Source organism: Entelurus aequoreus, linkage group LG25, assembly GCF_033978785.1.
Source record: "Entelurus aequoreus isolate RoL-2023_Sb linkage group LG25, RoL_Eaeq_v1.1, whole genome shotgun sequence".
In the NCBI taxonomy this organism is placed as follows: Eukaryota; Metazoa; Chordata; class Actinopteri; order Syngnathiformes; family Syngnathidae; genus Entelurus; species Entelurus aequoreus.
The window spans coordinates 27,951,281-27,973,780 of NC_084755.1; the positions used below are offsets into that span (position 1 = coordinate 27,951,281).

Sequence of the window (22,500 nt, forward strand, 5' to 3'; positions counted from 1 at the left end):
GTAGGGATGACCTAACGGATATTCCGCTCTACCTCGATATTGAGCACTGTATAATGGATAAACCACAGAAACCTTGACTATATATATATATATATATATATATATATATATATATATATATATATATATATATATATATATATATATATATATATATATATATATATATATATATATGTATATATATATATATATATATCAGTGGCGTGCAGTCACTAGAGGCAGGGGAGGCGGGGCCTCACCTGCCATCATGGAAAGAAAAAAATGTAAAAAGAAAAAAAAAATAATTAAATTGTTATATGTATCCAGTGATTATACTAAAGTTATTTTCCATTTAACTTCACCAGTTTTAGATTATTTTTATTTTTATTTTCACATTTGCCGTTCAAATACTGAGAAGAGACGGTGCGGTGATCAGCAGCCAGTTGAGGCACGTCACTGATTTGTGCCTCAACATGGATTGTGCACAATGACTTGGCTAACTGCTGAGCTGCTGTGCAGTGAGACTGTATTGCTATATGAATTATATCAGCTAACTAAACTATGGCATAGTTTAGTTAGCTGAGGTATATAATGTACAGTGTATTTTGTCAACAACTGTATGTGTGTAACGTATTTCTTGTGCTGAGCATTCATAAATCTGCTGCAAAAAACGTACTGTCTGAGGCTCGCAGTAATCTGGCCTCCTGGTGGCAGAGGGCAGTAGTAATCCCAGAGATCATTCCTCGCCGCAGAAGAAAAAAAAAAAAAAAAAAAAAAAGTTTGCAAGTCAATTGTTTTTTTCCTCTCGCCTGGACTTTTATTAAAAACATGGAGGATTACATATGTAAAATAAAACAGTTTTCTAAACTGGACTTTCAATCGAAGCAGGAGGTAATTTAATGGTAGACCAACGCCGGAGCTAAAAGGTTTGCTTTTGACTTCGGAACAGAAGACCCGTTCTTTTCAAACGGCGTGGTACACACACAAAGGCTGGCTGACTGTGTGGATGTCCAGCAAGAAAGGTAAGACCATAATAATGTTTTTTTTATTAAATGTGCTTTTTTGTGTGCTACAGTTGTGTAAAGAATGCTGGTATGAGCTTTTAAACATAACCCGTTAACTGCTGCCAATCACATGGTGAATAAGATACTATTTAGGGTTCATATGTTTGTAAATCTGACTGTGATGATGCAGTGCCTCACCAGACATTAACCTCACCGCACGTCACTGATATACACACAGCCCCCAATGTGGCCCCCGGGTCAAAAAGTTTGGGGAGCCCTGGTATAAATGCTCCTTGCTAATGTTAACATGCTAACCCTTTTTTAGCTACAATTTTGCAGGTATACACCTCAGAGTCAGCCATTTAACTGTTGACTGTTAGCATGCTCATATTAGCATATAAACATGCTAACATTAGCGTGCTAGTTTTTGGGTTAATTTTGCAGGTATACACCTCAGAGTCATATTTTTGGCCTTTGATGCATGTTTACTGTTAGAATGCTAATGTTAGCATGCTATTTTTTTTTGTGATAATTTTGCAGGCATACACCTCAAAGTGATACATTTTGGTACTTGATGCATGTTTACTGTTAGAATGCTAATGTTAGCATATATCTGCATATACATCTGCGGTCCCCTCTAAGGTTTCTCATTGTTATCCCATTGGGTTGAGGTTTTCCTTGCGGGATCTGAGCCGAGGATGTCGTTGTGACTTGTGCAGCCCTTTGAGACACTCGTGATTTAGGGCTATATAAGTAAACATTGATTGATTGATTGAATGGTATGAATATTGGTATCAAGACAACCCTATGAGAATTAGTGAATTAGTGAAGTGAATTATATTTATATAGCGCTTTTCTCTAGTGACTCAAAGCGCTTTACATAGTGAAACCCAATATCTAAGTTACATTTAAACCAGAGTGGGTGGCACTGGGAGCAGGTGGGTAAAGTGTCTTGCCCAAGGACACAACAGCAGTGACTAGGATGGCGGAAGCGGGGATCGAACCTGCAACCCTCAAGTTGCTGGCACGGCCACTCTACCAACTGAGCTATACTGCCCCTAATTGTGGTTGTTTTTGTTACCTGACGCTATCTGGGTATTCTACCGTAAATACTTTTTTTAAAAATTTAATGCCATCTTTAACCTTCCAAACGTCTTTTTATTTTGATATTAAATTACAAAAGTGTTTATCTTTCATGCTTCCAGTTGAGTTGTAACGGATATTTGCCCATTTGTCTCCTTGTAAAGGACCTCATTTTTGTTCTAATGGCGTAGTCTTTTGTTATGTTATCACTGTCATGTGATCTTAGCGCCAGCCAGCAAGGAACGACAACATAGTGAATGTGTCTCCGGCTGTAATGTCACCGCTGACTTAAACGGATGCGAATGAAGTGTCTAGAACGAGGCTCGCGTTAAGTCATGAAGTCTTTGCTGAGACCTGCACCGGGGGGCCTGAACCTGAGGCTGACAAGCCAAGGAGAAGATGTGCAGGGAGACATGGAGACACTATGGAGCCCGCCAGGAATGCAACTGTAGTCGGGGTCAGACAAGAGGCAGAGTGGGAAGAAACTCCAGTGTTCTTTGCACATATCGTTTAACAGTGCAAAAAATTTACAAAATTTTTAAATATTTTTGCTAATTAAATTACGGCTTCTGGTAAATGACAACAAAGTCAAGTATTTGCAATTTCCGCGTTAAATAAGGCTCTGAATGCTGCTTTTAAACATGAAGTGGAAAACAAATCCACCGAAGACATCCCGTGCGATAATAAACAACATGTCGCCGACTTGTATTCCAGGGTAATTGTTTACCGGAAGACATTTAAGCCCATTAGTGAAGCCTGATGAAGGCAGCAGGGTAACTCGGCAACCCTCTCTCAAGCTCGTTCTTTGGAATTTGCCATTTTCCTTTACTTGCATACAAATCAGCTTTAAAACAGTAAGGAATATGATTTTTAAACGCAACAATCTTACTGTATCGAGTGTTGTCCCGAGATCAATATTTTGGGACCAGATACTTTTTTTAAAATACATGGGACCATAAAAATGGCATTATTGGCTTTATTTTGACAAAAAAATCTTAGGGTATGTTAAACATATGTTTCTTATTGCAAGTTTGTCCTTAAATAAAATAGTGAACATACTAGACAACTTGTCTTTTAGTAGTAAGTAAACAAACAAAGGCTCCTAATTAGTCTGCTGACGTGTGCAGTAACATATTGTGTCATTTATCATTCTATTATTTTGTCAAAAATATAAAGAACAAACTAAAAAATGGATTATTAATCTACATGTTCATTTACTGTTAATATCTGTTTATTTTCTGTTTAAACATGTTCTATCTACACTTCTGTTAAAAATTTAATAATCACTCATTCTTCTGTTGTTTGATACTTTACATTAGTTTTGGATGATACCACAAATTTGGGTATCAATCCGATACCAAGTAGTTACAGGATCATACATTGGTCATATTCAAATACCTCATGTATCCAGAGACGTATTTCCTGAGTTTATAAACAATATGATTTTTTTTTTAAAGATTTTGTGACGATGACAAATATCGACTTTATACGCTCTTGTACTTGGTATCATTACAGTGGATGTCAGGTGTAGATCCACCCATGGCATTTGTTTACATTGTGACGCCGTTGAGCTATTGTATCCTCCTACGGTGTGTAGTGAAGCATGTTTGGCTATTCCTCGTCCTGCAGAGATAATGTTACTTGTAAGAAACTTACTTTATTCGTCGCCATGGAGACAAGGATTAGTGATTTAGAAGTAGCTAAAACACTGCCGACTGCGGATGGATGTTAGCCGCTAGCTAGCTAGCCATGTCTTAAAGCACCTCTTCCTGAGTGCGTTTCAGTGTTATAACTTCACCTTCATCGTTAGTTTTTAGGCCAAAATGTGTCTATTCTCCCTTTTCTGTCTACACAGTGTGTCTGCTTGTAAGTACTCTGTGTGTGCGCTGCCGAACATGCTACTCTGCCCGTAAAACCAGCAATGTCACGACGTGACGACGACGCGACGTCATGCCCGTTAAAAAATAAATAAATGGGGAACCGGTACTTTTCTAACAGAGTATGGTACCGTTTTTGATTAATTAGTAACACGATATTACACTAGTACTGGTATACCGTACAACCCTAACTGTATCATAAATGAATAATTAGACTGCAAACACAAAAAATGTTACGGTCAAACAAAAGCCATTTGACTGGCCAACCTACGGTACTACTTTGTAGCAGGACCCTCGGTATTTTAGCAACATTGCAATCACAGCAATTTAACAGAAGTTCAGATAGAACATGTTAAAACAGAAAATAAGCAGATATTAACAGTAAATGAACAAGTAGATTAATAATCCATCACAATGTTGACAAAATAATAGAATGATAAATGACACAATGTGTTACTGCAGACTAATTAGGAGCCTTTGTTTGTTTACTTACTACTAAAAGACAAGTTGTCTAGTATGTTCAATATTTTATTTAAGGACTAAATTCTTTTTTGATTGCCATAAAACACACGTTTAATATCATACAGTTTTTAGTTAAAATAGAGCCAATAATGACATTTTGTTTGTGGTTGCCTTTATTTAGAAAAGTATCCGACATACATTTTGGTTCCGGCACTAAAATATTGGTCTCGGGACGACCATGGGTGTAGAAGACGCTTCATTTACCAACAAAAATCCCAGCTTTTCAAGACAAGGTTTTCGCAGCTTACTGCGAGGTTTGTTCTCCCAGGATGCAAACGGACTATTTCGGACAGGACTTGAAGGTAGGAACATAATTATTAATTACTTAATCCTGCACATCACAAAAGACAGGAACTAAAACAAAAGGAAAGCGTGCCGTTCGCACGAGAGGCTAAAGAACAAAAAAAAACATAACACAGGAAACATAGACGCTAACACTTAGCATGAACTATGGACATAGCACAAACAAGACTTACTGTGGCATGAAACAACTAACATAACTATGGCATAGCACAACATGAAACTGTGGCATGAAACCAATAATGACGCCAGGTGGGTTTAAATCAGGGCTGTCCAAAGTGCTATACTATTGTAAAAATAAAAAAGAACATTCAAAAAAGTGGAATGAGGTGAAATCTAACGAGAAAAAGTTGCAATGTTGACACAAAAGCTGCCATGCAGGCTGTTTTTTTTTTCTTTTGTCTTTCTTCATGTTTTTTTTTTTTGCCATTGCTCAAAAAAAAATAATAATGACAAAAAATCCATGTTATAATTAATTATTTTCAGGGCTCCAATTACTTCAAATATTTCACTTTAAAATGTTTTATGTGGTAAATATTGCATATATTGTGCAGTAGCCATATAAAAACATAAAATTTTTCTTTGACAAAAGTGCATAAAACAAACAAAATAGTAGTACCAGCATAAAATCGACAGATATATCTGAAGTTGATCTCGTAACTTAAGTGTTGAAAGTAAAAGAAAAACCTAATAAAAATGTATCACTTTATGAGTGGGACACCTTTTGGATCCCAAATATATTCAGTGATTTTTTATTTATCTTTTCACTGTGATTACTCAAAAATATGAAATAAATTAAATCAATGGTGTCCTGCATTATTGATCTTTTAGGGCTCTAATTACTAAATACTCCATATTTCAGTTTTACTATAAAAAAAACAAAGTTATTTTTGACAGAAAAGCCATAAAACATTTTTTTTTTATTTGTATTACTTTATATCAACTTGAAGTTGATATAGAGATTTACTGTAAGCGTTAAATAATTAAAAAAAAATATATATATATATATTTTTTATTTTATTATTTTTAACATTTTAATGACTGAGACCCTTTATGGTCCCCGGGACCTCTAAAGGTAAAATAAATAAAAAATGCATATATTTTGTTATGGTTTGAAAATGAAAAATATCAAAATGGCACCCACATGCTTTAATTTTTCCGTGTGCGGCCCTCAGTGGAAAAAGTTTGGACACCCCTGGTTTAAATCATGTCTCTTGATTGGAAACAAGTGCGTGTCCCGAACACCAGAGGCAGGTGAAAATCATAAGTCGCCATGGTAACTAAAACAAACAAGGGTGCACGAAAACAGGAACTATGGAGTCTAAAACTAACAGAACATAACAAAAACATGATACGGACCACGGATCATGAATAAGCTAAAGACCTGATTTAAAAATGTTATCGCAACAAAAATCTACACAACTATCCATCGCAATTTTTTTTTTTTGTAGAAAAAAAAATCTCCTGCAAACTCGGGCCTTTTATGTGGCAACAATCTAAAAAAAAAAAAGCTCCAGAAAATCCTGGGGGGTTGCGGGCATAGGTGCCCATCTAACGCCACATGCCATAGACCTAAAGATAGCTTGCCAAAGTACTGCACGGGAGTCAAAGTGGGCTTCAGGGAGCCCCACCCAGGACACATGAGAAAGGTGTTGACCAACAGACTGATGAAGTTGAAGAAGAACTATGTGGACATGAGAAAGAACACAACTAACTCCATGATTGAATGCACCTGTCAGGGTGAAGATGACTTTCATATATATTTATATGACTGCAAACACAACATACTTAACGTTATTTGACTTTAAACAGATATCACAATATGACTTCCTGTCAAATACTAGAATGAGAGGATGAAAAATGTATGTGTTGGAAAAACTTTTATAGACAGTGGGTTCCGCATTTTTTTTTGCAAAGACAAGATATTTAACATTTGAACTGGAAAACTTTGTTATTTTTTGCAAATCTTAGCTCATTTGGAATTTGATGCCTGCAACATGTTTCAAAAAAGCTGGCATGAGTGGCAAAAAAGACTGAGAAAGATGAAGAATGCTCATCAAACACTTATTCGGAACACCCAATAGGTGAAGAGGTTAATTGGGAACAGGTGGGTGCCATGATTGGGTATAAAAGCAGCTTCCATGAAATGCTCAGTCATTCACAAACAAGGATGGGGCGAGGGTCCCCACTTTGTGCGTGAGCAAATTGTCAAACAGTTTAAGAACATTTCTCAACCAGCTATTGCAAGGAATTTAGGGATTTCACCATCTACGGTCCGTAATATCATCAAAAGGTTCAGAGAATCTGGAGAAATCACTGCACGTAAGCGATGGTATTACAGACCGTGGATCCCTCAGGCCGTAGTGCATCAAAAAGCGACATCAGTGTGTAAAGAATATCACCACATGGACTCCGGAACACTTCAGAAAACCACTGTCAGTAACTACAGTTGGTCGCTACATCTGTAAGTGCAAGTTAAAACTCTACTATGCAAAGGGAAAGCCATTTATCAACAACACCCAGAAACGCAGCCGGCTTCGCTGGGCCCGAGCTCATCTAAGATGGACTAATACAAAGTGGAAAAGTGTTCTGTGGTCTGACGAGTCCACATTTCAAATTGATTTTGGAAACTGTGGACGTCGTGTCCTCCAGAACAAAGAGGAGAAGAACCATCCGGATTGTTATAGGCGCAAAGTTGAAAAGCCAGCATGTGTGATGGTATGGGGGTGTGTTAGTGCCCAAGGCATGGGTAACTTACACATCTGTGAAGTCACTATTAATGCTGAAAGGTACATACAGGTTGGGGCGGTACTGGTGGTAAGGATTAGTATCTTAGAAGCGACAAGACGCACAACCTCCTGCATGTGTGTAACGAGGAATCCGGAATTGTGTCTCCCGCAGCAGGCCTGGCCCTAACCAATCTGGCGCCCTAGGCAAGATTTTAGGTGGCGCCCCCCCACATCGGCAGTGAAGTGTATATACTCACAAGAAACCGAATAGCTTTGTCTTTGACCTTTTTTTTTACTTAAAGAAAGCAAATTATGCAACATATGTTGCTCCAAAACCTGTATGTACCTTTCAGCATCAATGGCGCCTTCACAGTTGTGTAAGTTACCCATGTCTTGGGCACTAATACACCCCCATACCATCACACATGCTGCCTTTTCAACTTTGCGACTAGAACAATTCGGATGGTTCTTTTCCTCTTTGGTCCGGAGGACACGATTTCCACAGTTTCCAAAAACACTTTGAAATGTGGACTCACACAGAACACTTTTCCACTTTGTATCAGTCCATCTTAGATGAGCTCGGGCCCAGCCAAGCCGGCGGCGTTTCTGGGTGTTGTTGATAAATGGCTTTGCGTAGTAGAGTTTTAACCTGCACTTACAGATGTAGCGACCAACTGTAGTTACTGACAGTGGTTTTCTGAAGTGTTCCTGAGCCCATGTGGTGATATCCTTTACACACTGATGTCGCTTTTTGATGCAGTACCGCCAGAGGGATCAAAAGTCTGTAATATCACCGCTTATGTGCAGTGATTTCTCCAGATTCTCTGAACTGATATTACGGACGGTAGATGGTGAAATCCCTAAATTATTTGCAATAACTCGTTGAAAAATGTTGTTCTTAAACTGTTGGACAATTTGCTCACGCATTTGTTGACAAAGTAGTGACCCTCGCCCCATCCTTGTTTGTGAATGACTGAGCATTTCATGGAAGCTGCTTTTATACCCAATCATGGCACCCACCTGTTCCAAATTAGCCTGTTCACCTGTGGGATGTTCCAAATAAGTGTTTGATAAGCATTCCTCAACGTTCTCAGTCTTTTTTGCCACTTGTGCCAGCTTTTTTGAAACCTGTTGCAGGCATCAAATTCCAGATGAGCTAATATTTGCAAAAAACAACAACGTTTTCCAGTTCGAACGTTAAGTATCTTGTCTTTGCAGTCTATTCAATTGAATATAGGTTGAAAAGGATTAGCAATTCATTGTATTCTGTTTTTATTTACCATTTACTCAACGTGCCAACTTCACTGGTTTTGGGGTTTGTACATAAGGATTGCGAATTATAGGCACAGTTTTAAAAAAGGGCAGTTCCCCTTTAAATGGGAGCCAATAGTATGTTTTGTTTAGTCCCTGTGCACTAACCACTTTAATTTGTAAATTTGTATGTAGCATCCAACACCTCAAATCTAACATATCCTACGGTTTACAACAATACTAGCAAATTCTAAATCTAATAAGGTCACTTTTATTACAAAAATTATATTGTTTTTATTGTAATTACTTGCTACAAAACATGTTGAGTTCTATATTTTGTCAGAGAAATAGAATAAGATCTGAGAACAGTAGCATTGGAAGCCGAAAATAGAATTATTGCAAAGATTTGTTTTTACATGTTTATAGCCTTTTAAAAAAAAAAGAAAATGACATGCACATGCGTAATGGCCAAGTCTGCAAATTGGACCACAAAAAGATTACAGAAACACGGGAATCCATCTACATTACATAAGTCAGCCGTGTGACTCACTACACTAATTCATTATCTGTTCGCTCACTATGAAAATGTCAAGGTTGGAAACCTCAGCCAAATAAACTGAAATAAAATGTATAAATATCGAGGCCATGTTGTGAGAGTACGGCAACACACACCTTTTGTTGTGCAGTCCTGTGGTCCTCTTGGTCTCTTCTCCTGGTAGCAGATGATAGTTTTTACCTAATGGGTCTTGGGAGGCGTGGCCCCTGATAACCGAGCTCCAACTGTCACAACTTTATCAGTGGAGTTGAGATAAACAGCACGTCTGAAAGAAGGAATAGTAAAATTTTTTAGCATATAACACAACTATTTTGCATTACACACTAAAGAATGCTGGGTTATTTTGATAACCCAATTCATGAGTTGCGAGTGCTGGGTTAAATTTTAGAGTTATTTTTATGAAGAGCAATCCATTATTTGGGTTATAAGTGTTACGACCGGGTTGCATGGTGATGCGGGGTTTGTTCTCCCCGGATGCAAATGGACGAATCCGGACAGGACTTGCAGGTAAGGACATGATTTAATAGTAAATTAACACAAAACAGGTACAAAACAGAAAACAAACCGACAATATAAGGTGCCGATCGCACCTGAAGCTAAGTCTACTACTTAGCACAGACTAGGGATCACTAGCAGGGGCTAGGAGACAAGCAAAACTAACGTAACAGTAGAGTGACGCAAATAAAGAAGCCAGACCGACTGACTGGCAAAGGCAGGCTTAAATAATGTCAGTGATTACAAACAAGTGCGCGTCCGGAACACAAGAGGCAGGTGAAACTAATAAGTAGCCATGGTAACAAACTCAGAGGTGCATAAACAGGAACTATGGAGTCCAAAACTAACAGAAAACACAAGTGACTCGAATAACTTAAACAGACTATGATCCGGGCAGCGGATCATAACAATAAGGGTATTATTTTAACTCAATTTCTGGGATTTCAAAACTATGAACCATTTTTGGGTTGTTTTTCAATGATTAACACATGCTTTTTTTTTTAATTAAAAAGGTACTTTTTTCTTGAAGGGAATTTTATTAAGGAATAATCTCATTAACATTATTTACAATCACACATCTTATGGACATATTTGAGCATGCTGTATCGAACTACTATTGCCATGATCCGCTGCCCGGATCATGTTTGTTTAGTTTTTGACTCCCTTCGTTCCTGTTTTCAGCACCCCTGGGTTTGTGTTTTAGTTGCCATGACTGCAGATTGTTTTCACCTGCCTCTGATTAATGTTCGGGATGCTCACCTGCTCCTGGGCACTAATCAGAGAGCTACTTATTCCCTGCTTTTTCCCACACCCAGTCTGGCTGTCTTATTTGCTTCCACGCAACAGTTACGACGGCTACTAATTTGATTCCTGAGCTAAGCTTTGTTTTTTTGTTTGCCTGTTTACATGCTAAGCTTTCCTTGTTCGCTATTCCGTTTGCTTCCCGTGCTATCGGCACGCTGGTGCTCTTTTGTTTGTATCCCGCATGATTTATGGACAATAAATAATTTCCTTACCTACACCTTGCCTCCGGAGTCCCGTCTGCATCCTGGGAGAACGATCCACGCAGTAAAATGCTACCCCAACTATGACCATACGCAGCAATTCTTGTAAAAAGAAATTCACTAATATCTTGCTTTTGAGTATATTTTAATGGAATAAAAAATGTTTGATCAGTTGGAAAAGAGTAGGACAAACCAGCAGTAAAATGTATAATTTTTAACCAACTATTGGGTCAAGGAGCGCTAAATTGCGCAACCCAATAGTTGGGTCTGGAATAACCCAACATTGTAGTGAGCATAACGCAGTTTATGCTAGCATGCTAAATTTAGCACGCTAACAGGTAACAAGTGTCACATACTAAGGTAAACGGCTGCAAAATTAGCTCAAAAAGCTAGCCCGTTGATGTTAACGTAAACAAGGATACAGTTAACATGTTTCAAATACCAAGTTATATGACCGTAAGGTGTATGGCTGCGGAATTAGAGAAAAAACCACAAAGTTAGCTAAAAAGTTTGCGCTATTATTTTAGCATGCTAAATTTAGCACGCCAACATAATAGCGCTAACTTTTTAGCTAACTTTACGTTTTTTTCTCTAATTCCGCAGCCATACACCTTACAGTCATATAACTTGGTATTTGAAACATGCTAACTGTATGCATGTTTACGTTAGCATGCTGGCTTGCTAACATTAACGTGCTAGCTTTTTGAGCTAATTTTGCAGCCGTTTACCTTAGAGACATGTAACTTGGTATGTGACACTTGTTACCTGTTAGTATGCTAAATTGAGTATGCTAAAATAATAGCGCCAACTTTTTAGCTATCTTATTAACTAACTTTTTAGCTAACTTTACGTTTTTTTCTCTAATTCCACAGCCATACACCTTACAGTCATATAACTTGGCATTTGAAATATGCTAACTGTATGGATGTTTACCTTAACATTAACGTGCTAGCTTTTTGAGCTAATTTTGCAGCCGTTTACCAAAGAGACATGTAACTTGGTATGTGACACGTGTTACCTGTTAGCGTGATACATTTAGTATGCTAAAATAATAGCGCTAACTTTTTAGCTAAATTTTTAGCTAACGGTACGTTTTTTTTCTCGAATTCCGCAGCCATACACCTTACAGTCATATAATTTGGTATTTGAAACATGCTAACTGTATGCATGTTTACATTAACATTAACGTGCAAGCTTTTTGAGCTAATTTTGCAGCCGTTTATCTTAGAGACATGTAAATCGGTATGTGACACTTGTTACCTGTTAGCATGCTAAAATAATAGCGCTAACTTTTTAGCTAACTTTACGGTTTTTTTTCTCTAATTCCGCAGCCATACACCTTACAGTCATAAAACTAAAACTTGGTATTTGAAACATGCTAACTGTATGCATGTTTACATTAACATTACGGTAAACATGCATACAGTTAGCATGTTTCAAATACCAAGTTATATGACTGTAAGGTGTATGGCTACCAGCAATTACAGTATATTGTTGAATTACTCACCCCTGTTTGTGGCTTCTCGGAGGGAAAAGTAGATTTCCAAAAAGCACGTTTCGGTGAAGTCAAACATGGTGAAAGGAGTCACGCAGGAAGGTCACACCCGCTCTTTCGCCGCTCGCCGCTTCTCATTGGCCCAGAGAGCAGTGAGGAGTTGCCCCGAGTGAAGCGTGAGGGTCAGGGGGGTATTTTTACAAGACACTAAGTGACGGATGAAAGTGGGCAGCTACAGCTGGCGGAGTGCGGGGATGCTGATGGAAATAGTTGAATGACGCAGCACATTGTACGCATTCCCACACCGTACCCGCGCTGATAATGTGAGCTGTAAGCACGCCGCGCCATTCGCCGTCTTTGCCCAAAGTGGGTCACCGGTATTTGTCATGGCGGGTTTTACATTCAAGCGAAGTCAAGCAGGGGCCGCACACGCCCCGGAACCTTTCAGAATATGAACTTCTTCTCCAGGCGGCGCCGATCAAGCCAGTCCAGACCATGGAAGTGACATGCTGAAACGTTTGTGTGCTCCACTTATTTTTGACATGAGGAGAGATTTGGCCTCGGTTTAAGCTGGAGTGCACCCACAAATGGCCCATAAAGAAAAAAAAGCAGATTTCAGATGCAAGAAGGTTCTAGAACACTGGAAACCCTCAAACTGCCTAAACTAGCTAAATTGGGGCCCCAAGCAGAATTTACTCTATTTTTTTCACATGTTCATGTATTTATCTGAAACAATTTTTCAACTTTAATTTTATCTGATGCAGGTTTTGTACTAAACCAAATTCATGGGGAAAAACATTTTCAATAAATACTTTTTCCGTGCAAAATAAGAAATGTAACATTATTAAAACACTAATTATTCATCTAAAATGTACATACTTATTCATCTCATTATGGGAATTTATGTAAAAGAAAAACTATTTGTTAGAACCTTGAATATCTACTAGAGATGTCCGATAATGGCTTTTTTTGCCGATATCCGATATTCCGATATTGTCCAACTTCTTAATTACCGATTCCGATATCAACCGATACCGATATATAAAGTCGTGGAATTAACACATTATTATGCCTAATTTTGTTGTGATGCCCCTTTGGATGCATTAAACAATGTAACAAGGTTTTCCAAAAAAAATCAACTCAAGTTATGGAAAAAAATGCCAACATGGCAATGCCATATTTATTATTGAAGTCACAAAGTGCATCATAGTTTTTAACATGCCTCAAAACAGCAGCTTGGAATTTGGGTCATGCTCTCCCTGAGAGTGCATGAGGATTTTGAGGTGGGCGGGGTTGGGGGTGGCGGGGTTTTTGGTAGGGTGTATATTGTAGCGTCCCGGAAGAGTTAGTGCTGCAAGGGGTTCTGGGTATTTGTTCTGTTGTGTTTATGTTGTGTTACGGTGCGGATGTTCTCCCGAAATGTGTTTGTCATTCTTGTTTGGTGTGGGTTCACAGTGTGGCGCATATTTGTAACAGTGTTAAAGTTGTTTATACGGCCACCCTTAGTGTGACCTGTATGGCTGTTGATGAAGTATGCTTTGCATTCACTTGTGTGTGTGTGAAAAGCCGTAGATATTATGTGACTGGGCCGTCATGCAAAGAAAGTGCCTTTAAGGTTTAATGGCGCGCTGCACCTCTATAATAATATGCGCCACACTGTGAACCCACAAAAAAAAAGAATGACAAACACATTTCGGGAGAACATTCGCACTGTAACACAACATAAACACAACAGAACAAATACCCAGAATCCCTTGCAGCACTAACTCTTCCGGGACGCCACAATATACACCCCCGCTACCACCAAACCCCGCCCCCCAACCCCGCCCCCTCACCTCAAACCCCTCCCCCATCTCCCGAATTCGGAGGTCTCAAGGTTGGCAAGTATGCTTGGTAGTCTATGCTCTCTTAGTGCAATGCAAGAAATAAGGAAAAACTTACCAACTACGAAAACGTGCAGTACCAATGACCGCACCTGTACTGTGGTGCTGCGTTAGTTTTTGGCTAATTTGGGGGAACATTCTTTGCCATTTCATTCCACCAAATATATTATCTGGTTGTGCAGGCGCCACATTAATGCTTCGGGAGTCAGAATAACATTGGTTATATAAGCACAGGTGTCGAGAATTCTAAAGGGAGACACATTTTAAAGAGCTGTTTCTTTCAAAAGGCCGACTTGTTATTATAATTATTATTTTTTTTATATCAAGGAATAAATACAAAGTTATAAAAAAAACTACCGTATTTTCCGGACCATACACTGCAAAAAGTTAGTGTTCAAAAACAAGAAAAAAAACTACAAAAATTAGGGGTATTTTACTTGAACTAAGCAAAATTATCTGCCAATAGAAAAAGGAAACTCGGCTTGTCAAGACTTTCCAAAACAAGTCAAATTAGCCAACCTCAATGAACCCAAAAATACCTTAAAATAAGTATATTGTCACTAATAACAAGTGCACTTTTCTTGGTAAAAAAAAAAAAGAGAACTTTTTGCTCAATATGTTCAAAAATATTCTTAAATTAGGTAAATGCTACTGCCATTATCTTGACATATTGATATATTTTTTTCATGCTTGAAGTAAGAAATTATTACTTTAAAAAAAGTAGTTTTATACCTGTGAGTGTTAATCTTAAGGCCCAAGCTGTTAGTTTACATGCTTTTTTTTTATTTCTCTTTGCTATTTGGGCTTATTGGACCCTAATTAGAATAAAAACTAAGAATCATCTTTTTATATGATGTACTTAGTCCAGGGGTCGGCAACCCAAAATGTTGAAAGAGCCATATCGGAGCAAAAATACAAAAACAAATCTGTCCGGAGCCGCAACAAATTAAAAGCCATATTACATACAGATAGTGTCATGAGATATACGTGGAATTGAGATGACTTAAAGGAAACTAAATGAGCTAAAATATAGCTACAAATGAGGCATAATGATGCAATATGTACATATAGCTAGCCTAAATAGCATGTTAGCATCGATTAGCTTGCAGTCATGCAGTGACCATATATATGTCTGATTAGCACTCCACACAAGTCAATAACATCAACAAAACTCACCTTTGTGCATTCACGCACAACGTTAAAAGATTGGTGGACAAAATGAGACAGAAAAAGTAGTGGCAGAAAACACGTCCTAGAAAGTCGGAGAAAGTTATACATGGAAACAAACTAAGGTGAGTTCAAGGACCGCCAAAATTAGTAGGACAAAACGGCGCTTGCCAAATACTCGAATCAATGAAGCATGTTTAATATAAACAGTGTGCTTTATAACAATTAGGGAGGTTTGTGTCATGTTTGTCCTCATACAGAAACCATATTAAAACAAATTATTTATTTTTTTCCCCCTCATCTTTTTCCATTTTTCATACATTTTTTAAAAAGCTTCAGAGAGCCACTAGGGCGGCGCTAAAGAGCCACATGCGGCTCTAGAGCCGCGGGTTGCCGACCCCTGACTTAGTCCATAAGTACACAAACGTGTACTTCATGTTTAGTGACATGCTAATTCTTATTTTTACACTTTTTTTTTCCAAATTCCATTATATGTTATACTCTTCTGACACCACAAGATGACAGTATAAGTGTCCAAATAAGGGCCATAAGACCCCAATTCAGTAGTGTACACCATTTTGGATATACGAGTTAAAAGGTGCTGTCCACGCATGTGGCCAACTAAGCCTTTAGAGTTAATAACAGCTTTGCATCAGTTGATATTCTAGTTTCAAGCATGTTTTATTCAATATAGGTCATCAAATCTCAGTAACAAGCTGTAATATCTTACTGAGATCATTTAGGACCAAAACCCTTAAAAAAAAGTAAAACACTCTAACATAAAATCTGCTTAGTGAGAAGAATTATCTTATCAGACAGAAAAGAAGAAAATATCACCCTTATTTGATATATTTAATCTTACTTAGATTTCAGTTTTTGCAGTGTAGGGCGCACCGGATTATAAGGCGCACTGCCGATGAGCGGGTCTAGTCAGGTCTAATGTCATACAAAAGGCGCTCCCTTGTGGTCTACATAACATGTAATGGTGGTTCTTTGGTCAAAATGTTGCATAGATGATGTTTTAAGGATCATCTTCAAGTCGCTTTCTGACAGTCGCTTCAGGATGTTTTATTTACGTGGCTCACCTTCGCCAGCGTCTTCTCCCCGTCATCTTGGTTGTAGCGGTGTAGCGTGCAAGGACGGGAGTGGAAGAAGTGTCAAAAGATGGAGCTAACTGTTTTAATGACATTCATACTTTACTTCAATCAATAACGGAGCAGCATGTCCTCATCCGTGGCTCACTCGTGCAACAACAACACCGGAAATGTGTCCCGTGACAAACCATCCGACCGGAACTCTCTAATAACTAAAGTTCCTTGGGTGAATAAAGGAAACTCACTACACCGGTATGTTTTAGCGCTTTCATGGCGAGTTTACTGACAGATATAAGTAAGAACTTTACACTACTTCATATTAGAAATGGCAACAGCGGAGGATGAATGACCCATAACAGGAAGATAGAGAAAAAGAAGAACCTTATCGACTACGATGTCCGCACGGACTAGAAAGGCGGACTCGCGCAAATTTTCAGGACTTATGCAGATCCCAAATACAGATCAGCAGGTACCAGAAGGTAAGAAAAGTTTCTGTTGCATAACATTGTGAAACAAAACGCCAGATAATATGTCTTACCTTATACACACACCATAATAATACTTGTATGTTGAAGCACAGTACAATCCATCAAGCGGTGAGCTTTATGGTTTACCAAAGTCGTGCTGAAACATTTTGATACATTTTTGAGCGCCGTGTGTAATGTTCTATATTGAACATATAACATGTTGGTGTTATTTACTTGAGTCATATTGCAAACAAAAATTGGTCTACTCACTTCCCAAACGTTTACTGAGTGTTGTTAAAAGGAAAGACCATGTAACACAGTGGTAAAAATGCCCCTGTGACAACTTTTTTGCAATGTGTTCCTGTCATTAAATTCAAAGTTAATGATTAGTTGCACACAAAAAAAATACATTTCTCAGTTTGAACATTAAATATATTGTCCTTGTAGTGTATCCAATTGAATATAAGTTGTAAAGGATTTGCCAAGTTAGTATACAGGCTAACTCTGTCTGCTGTACTATGGTAATCTAGTATGGCGTCTTACTCACTATTATTTAATAGGCAATTATAGATTGCTGTAAAAATTTTATTACAAGTTTATGGTCATGCTAATAATCAAATCAAATCAAATCAAATCAACTTTATTTATAAAGCACATCTAACATTTACCACAGGGGTAGCCAAAGTGCTGTACAATGGGCAGGTTAAAAATAATACGAGAACCGAGCAAACACAACACAACACAAACAGAACACGATAAAAAATAAATAAATAAAATATAAAAACATAAAAACAGGTTCACAGCAGGTGCATTATGGGGCGCCATTGCAGGATGGATATCACTCAGTGTCAAAAGCCATGGAATAAAAGTATGTTTTTAAGAGAGATTTAAAAACAGGAAGAGAGGAGGCTTGTCTAACACTCAGAGGTAGGTCGTTCCAGAGCTTGGGAGCAGCAGCAGCGAAAGCTCTGTCACCTCTAAGCTTCAGCCTTGTGTCCGGGAACGTCAGTAGCAGCTGATCGGCTGATCTTAGGGATCGGGTGGGGCAGTAAGGCTGAAGGAGGTCGGAGAGATATGTTGGCGCGAGGTTGTTTAGACATTTAAAAACAAATAAAAGGAGTTTAAAATTGATTCTGTAACGCACAGGGAGCCAGTGAAGGGACGCTAATATAGGGGTGATGTGCTCACGTCTGCGGGTCTGTGTTAGCAGACGAGCAGCAGAGTTCTGCACGAGCTGCAGGCGGGCGAGGGAGGCCTGGCTGATGCCTACATACAGGGCATTGCAGTAGTCTAAACGAGTCGAGATAAAGGCGTGGATTAATTTCTCGAGATCATGTCCTGATTGAAGCGGTTTCACTTTCGCTATTTGGCGTAATTGATAAAAGCTTTTTTGTACGACGCTGCTGATTTGTTTTTCGAATTTAAAATCTGAGTCGAACTTTACCCCCAGGTTTGTGACACAGTCGCTGAGATACGGGGTCAGAGTGCCGAGGTCAAAATCAATCAATCAATCAATCAATGTTTATTTATATAGCCCTAAATCACAAGTGTCTCACAGGGCTGTACAAGCCACAACGACATCCTCGGTACAGAGCCCACACGGGTGTCGGACATGACAAGGCCGGACCCTCAGGAACTTGCTAGGATCAGTGTTAGCTCTAACCCTCTCCCTCTCTTTTTTGGGGGAAAAACCTATACACTACCGTTCAAAAGTTTGGGGTCACATTGAAATGTCCTTATTTTTGAAGGAAAAGCACTGTACTTTTCAATGAAGATAACTTTAAACTAGTCTTAACTTTAAAGAAATACACTCTATACATTGCTAATGTGGTAAATGACTATTCTAGCTGCAAATGTCTGGTTTTTGGTGCAATATCTACATAGGTGTATAGAGGCCCATTTCCAGCAACTATCACTCCAGTGTTCTAATGGTACAATGTGTTTGCTCATTGGCTCAGAAGGCTAATTGATGATTAGAAAACCCTTGTGCAATCATGTTCACACATCTGAAAACAGTTTAGCTCGTTACAGAAGCTACAAAACTGACCTTCCTTTGAGCAGATTGAGTTTCTGGAGCATCACATTTGTGGGGTAAATTAAACGCTCAAAATGGCCAGAAAAAGAGAACTTTCATCTGAAACTCGACAGTCTATTCTTGTTCTTAGAAATGAAGGCTATTCCACAAAATTGTTTGGGTGACCCCAAACTTTTGAACGGTAGTGTATGTCGGGTACCGGCGTGCATGCAATTGGGCCACTGGAACATTAACGTGGCGCCGGTACGCCAAGTTAATGTTTTGCTTGTATTTTAGTCAAGTAAATTACAAAAGATAAATACGGTAGGCTATAGGCAACTATGAGCTAGCAGCTACACAACAGCTAAGCACACAATAGCATATACGCTAGACATGCGTAGTAAGTGTCTGTAATTGAACAATGTTTGTCTAAAACATGACATTTGTCAAAATAAACAAAATAACTCTAAACTTTTTTTTTTTATAATAGTTTTTTGTGTTTTATGTTCAACGTTTTCTGTATTTGTATAGATGCCCCCTTGAAAACGAGACGCTGCATCTCAAGGGACTGTCCCAAATGAATTGCAATTTAAATTGAAATAGCTGCATATCACTTACAGATGCAAAGCCTCCAAGGCAGAAATGTGTCCAGTAACAAACGTGTCCGCATCATGAACTTACTGCGTCATGAACTTGGCCGAACAAATTATTGTGGCGACCAGGTGTCGCCAAAAAAAAACTACCACTACACTTCAACTTAAAGACAGCATAAGTTCCTTCCAGACAGTTACAAATTAATTAAGTATTTTTTTGTACTTACCATAGTTTTCTGTTGGAGCAATTCAACATTTCACACAACAAAACAACATAATCATTGCTGATATTGTATCGAATCAAGTCAATACTCAAGGCTCAAATATCGGTATTGTATTACATAAGTGAAAAAGGGACACCCTGAGTTACAATTGTTAATTGTTGTTTTTGATAACAATTTAACTTTTGAGTGTAATTCAATACATGACTCCCTGCAAGTTTATGAGACTAATAATGAGACAATAATCAATCAATCAATCAATCAAATATTATTTACATAGCCCTAAATCACGAGTGTCTCAAAGGGCTGCACAAGCCACAACGGCATCCTCGTCTCAGATCCCACATCAGGGCAAGAAAAAACTCAGCCCAATGGGATTACAATGAGAAACCTTGGAGGGGACCGCAGATGTGGGTCCTGGGCGACCGGTGCAATGGACGTCGAGTGGATCTAGATCATAGTGTGAGAGTCCAGTCCATAGTGGGGCCAGCCGGAGATCGTCTTGGGTGGAGACAAGTCAGCAGCGCAGAGATGTCCTCAACTGATGCACAAATGAGCGGTCCATTCCGGGTCCCGACTTTGAACAGCTAGCGCTAACCTAATCTGTGCAGAAGAGAGACGGCAGATCAACTGGTCTAAATAATAATGAGAGAATTGGCTAATCCCAGTCTCGGTGGTTCACCGGATTTAAGAAAACAGTAAAATACATGATGAATGTTTTTGATAATTACTAAATATATTGTAATTGTATTCATTGCAGGCCAAGATTCCAACCATGAACCCCCAGACTGTGAAGCAGACATTTTTGTCTCATAGGAAATGGTAAAAGATGAAGGTGATAGGCTTGAGAGAAAAATGTGAGGCTTGAGGATCAAAGTCAGCCTTTGTTTTCCTCAAACTTTTGTTGACTTATGAAGTTTGTTGCATCAGTGCGAAGTAAGGGAGAGACCGATGTTTGCTACAAACATATTGATCAGCTCACACTTTGACTCACAGTTCTGAGACTTTGGTTCTTGCCAAAACAACTTGTACTGTCTCTGGGAGAGTGTGGGGGAGGAGGCATCTGGTGTGAAGCTGTAGATAGATCCGGAGCACATTCCTCACGCATATAACTTGCACTCTGGACCTCCTTCATGGCAGCCAGGCAATAAAATGGCGGCCCGTTTTAGCTCCACCTGTTCCCACAATATTGGCCCCCGAATTTGTCAGATACTTATAGACCGTATAGAAAAGTGGGTACTTACCAGATCTGCAACATATTTATTTTACACTGAACTGTATCAAAATCAAAAATCAGGTTTTGTAGCAACATATGTTGCCATCCAAGCAAGGTATTCTTCATGGACGCCCCTGCTTATTTCAGCAAGACAATGCCAAGCCACATTCTAAAAATATGGCAAATTAGGACCAAATTAATTTTTACTTGGGAAAATTAACTTAGAAACTAAAAAATAAAGTTTTAATGTTGAATGTTGAATAAAATCATGATTCACTGTGGTAATTATTTTGGATACATCCTTCCATCCATCCATTTTCTACCGCTTATTCCCTTCGGGGTCGCGGGGTGTTTTTATTAAATTTTTTCACTTTCCTTTAGTTTTAGCTTCTGTTTTTGCCACAAATTGGCATGTTTGTGATCCCAAAATGCAAAGGCTGGCCGCACAACATGCAGGGTGAGATGAGGTTTTAATCAGAAGGCAAAACGACAAGGGGTCGTGCCGTAAAGCCTAAGGCAGGGGTGTCAAACTCATTGTAGATCGGGGGACACGTGGAGAAAAATCTACTCCCAAGTGAGCCGGACTGGTAAAATCACAGCAAGATAACTTAAAAATAAAGACAACTTCAGATTGTTTTCTTTGTTTAAAAATAGAACAAACACATTCTGAAAATGTACACATGCTAATGTTGTTGTTGTTTGTTTGTTTTTACACCTACATGTTGCGGTTAATAGTATTCTATTTTTATTTGTCGTTATTTATATTTTCTGAATAAATTATGTGATAATGTTCAGTGTTTCCCATAAACTGCCAAGATGCCTGTGGCGATGGGGGCGTGGCTATGGGCGTGGAGGTGGGCGTGGTCACCATGACATCATCGAGTAATTTGCATAATTTACTACAATGATATGATTTTCTCTAAAAAGGCTCAAAAAATGTATACTTTATAATTAATAATAACAGTTTTGTTTTAAAATTCCATCCATCCATTTTACAATATAATTACAACACTTTATGTAGATATTTATATACAGATTTGAACAATTATTATTATTGTAATTATTCACTGAAATATATTTATTAATTGTGGTTCTTACAAAAAATATATCTTGTAAAAATATAAAAGCTAAAATGTCTCTTAAAGCTCTGCCCCTTTAATTAGTGCATACTAAATAATTTAACTTTAGCCTACTACTACAACCATATTATTTACCAGCAACATAAAGTGAAACAGAGGCAGAGGTGTCCTGCCACAGTCAGTAACAAATAAACACAAAACAGTTGTGGGGGTAGATAGACATAAAGCTTCATCAAACATTAATTAGTGCATACTAAATAATTTAACTTTAGCCTACTACTACAACCATATTATTTACCAGCAACATAAAGTGAAACAGAGGCAGAGGTGTCCTGCCACAGTCAGTAACAAATAAACACAAAACAGTTGTGGTGGTAGATAGACATAAAGCTTCATCAAACATCTGATCCACTGAACAAAGAGCTCCAAAAATCTTAAACATACACTTCTCTTTTGTAAAGTAAATCT

The 22,500-nt window shown here is 38.4% G+C and overlaps 1 protein-coding gene across 2 annotated transcripts in view; it reads right to left on the bottom strand.

Annotated features, from left to right (window-relative positions):
• LOC133642223 (paralemmin-1-like) overlaps nt 1-15,462 on the bottom strand; it is a 22,189-nt gene extending 6,727 nt beyond the window's left edge. For both annotated transcript variants that reach the window (XM_062036308.1, XM_062036307.1), the window contains exons 1-2: nt 15,358-15,462; nt 9,421-9,569 (exon numbers count right to left, since the gene is read on the bottom strand). The gene's annotated coding sequence lies outside the window, so the exon portion shown is untranslated. The remainder of the gene's footprint in view (nt 1-9,420; nt 9,570-15,357) is intronic.
• Between the last annotated feature and the right edge of the window lie 7,038 nt (nt 15,463-22,500).